The following is a 2,861-nucleotide window of genomic DNA, read 5'->3' as shown; positions in this document are numbered from 1 at the left end:
CATCATGCATCCGTCCAAAATGTGGCGGATCGGTTCAGCTAGATCAATTTGGACAAATCGATATATCCGCTACTCATCCCTAATTTTTGGAACTAAAACAAAGCACGCCACAGGGTGATGTATGCTTTTGTTGAAGTAGAAAAAGGTAGTTGGGTAGATGCATTAGAGTCAAGATCCCTTCCTTACACTTCCTCCTTACATTTCCTACTTGTAGGGCCTTCGAGCCCACTTTTAGGCCCAATTTTGATAATCCAAACCGTCATATTTTAAGATTTATTCAGTATATCATACTTGTAAAAAATCAAGTTGATCAGATATCAGAAAGTATGTGTTCGGAAAACTGTTGATTAAATTCTTTAAAAAAATAGTTTTTAGTTCGATTTTTCCGAACACATGTTTTCTGATATTCGATCAACTTGATTTTATAGATATGATATACTGAATAAATTTTAAAATATGAACAATTCGAATTATTAAAATTAGACCTAAAAGTGAACTTAATAACCTTACAAGGAAAAAATAATGCAAAGAGGGGATCCTAATTCACATGCATTAGAGGGGATCCTAATTCCCATGCATTAGGTAGTTTTGCACTATCCTCAAGTCCATTAGACTTGTGTAAAAGGAGATCTTATCACATTGTGAGTGAGATAGAGATATGGAAACAAGAACGGAGTTGGGTGAAAACTATTGGAGATCATGACCCTTTATTTTTATGAATATTATTGTTTATCATATAATTTAAAAAAAAATAAAAAATAAATAAATATATATATATATATATATATATATTATTTTATATATAAAATGACCTCCATTATAAAAAATATATATTTCATTCTTTTTTTAAATCGAATTCTCTTTCTATTTTACATTAAAAAAAAATTATTCATCATATTAGAAATTGCTTCTATAGTATTTAATTTTTTTTATGTATATATAGTTTATATATCATATATATATATACATGTGTATTTTGTATATATGGTGAAAAAAAATTATTTTCCTTTTGACTCTTTCGGTAATAAAATTCTGGTTCCATTCTTGTATGGAAACACTGCATGTGAGATAGAGTATCTAGCAGAGGATTTGAACCACTAACCGTACGCAGAATTGGGATTTGGAGACCAGCATATGCATGTCCATCATAAAGTCTACATGGTGCAATGACTAGATGGTGAAGTTATTAAATGATTTGGGGTATGATCGGAAAGTGTCTTAAAAGTGTTATGACTATTGAAAGAAATAAGGTTCGTGATTTTATATTGAAATATGAAGAATATTTAAAAAAAGTTTAGCATTTGGTGATTGACTGAAGTAAGGGGCAAATGGTACTTAAGGTACCCAATAATTTTTCGACTACATGTGGTCGGTTATCACTCCATTGCACATCAAGTTTTGTTTTGGGAATCCATCAAATTTATTTATACAATCATGTGTATATATTACTCTACAAAATGTTATTTTATTTATTTATTTATTTTTATTATAAAGTTTACAATTTATTAATTTTTATTAGATCATAAAATCACATGAGGTGATTGCTAGTGGTAGTTGACTGCTACCCAGAAGTGGTCGCTAATTGTTGGAAGTTCTGACTAAAGGTGGTTGCCAACAGAAGTGGGTGGTCGGTAGAGATCACCGGCAATGGTAGTCACTAGCAATAGTGGCCGGAGAGAGAGGAAGAAATGAAAATTTGTCTTGAAAACAAATAAAAATATTTTTTATTATAAAAATTTAATAAATTTTGTAAATTATTCACAACTTTTTTTAAAACAAAAATAGACACGAAAAATATTCTTGACTTTTCACATTTTTTGTAAACAAAAATAGAAAATTGTAAATATAAGGGGTTCCTCATTAATTAAATAAATTAATTAATTAAACCACATTGAATAGAGTAAAATTAAAATTAAGAAAAAAAATTATCAGCAACCTTAATTTTAAAGTTACATCACACATTTCAAATTTTAAGTATTTTTTTAATTTTTTTTTAGATATATCGCATTTTTGTTAATTGTGTAAAATCTAGTAATTAAATTTATTATAATTGGGTTACCTATCTTAGATGATAATTTCTTGTTGAATCTTATAAAGGTTGATGTGGTATCAATTTTTCTTTTTCTTTTTCTTTTTCTTTTTTTTTTTAATTTTTTTTTTACATCATCTCTTTTGAAATTCCTAAAACTACTTGGCTAATATATATGGAGCTTTTTTGATAAATTCACGTTCTAAGAGTTTTATTCCATCCAACACATATTCTTTTTAACTATTCAATTAGGTCCTATTTGAGATAAGAAGACCAAAATACCATTTTCATCTACTTATATTCCATTTAGTTCACATTATTTTATTATGTTTCAATAAGTTCTATGGGTGACATAATTACCAAAATACCCCTAATGTGAATGTTCACATTGTCAATGTGAATGTTCATATCGTCAATGTGTAGGGGCTTGACCCATGTCGATCCTCGTGGATGCCCGGAAAAATTCGAGTCGGGTTGGGATGGGCCCGGCCCATTGACAATGTAAATATTCACATTGACATGTTAACATTCACATTAATAGGAGTGTAAAATTGGCCCGCGTCCCGTGGCGGCGCGAAACCCGCCCGCGGCCCATGGGCGGCCCAGGGCCGGCCTGTTGACAATATGAATATTCATATTGACATATTAACATTCACATTAATAAGAGTATAAAATTGGCCCGCGGCCCATGGGCGGCCAAAAGCATGCCCAGGGCCCGGGGCGGGCTCGGCCCGATCCGTTGACAATGTAAATATTCACATTGACATGTTAACATTCACATTGATAGGAGTGTAAAATTAGCTCGTGCCTTGTGGCTGCCCGAAACCCGTCC

This window comes from Camellia sinensis, chromosome 7, assembly GCF_055761805.1.
Source record: "Camellia sinensis isolate YWXY chromosome 7, ASM5576180v1, whole genome shotgun sequence".
NCBI classification, from domain to species: domain Eukaryota; kingdom Viridiplantae; phylum Streptophyta; class Magnoliopsida; order Ericales; family Theaceae; genus Camellia; species Camellia sinensis.
Note: the sequence above shows the minus strand (reverse complement) of the source record.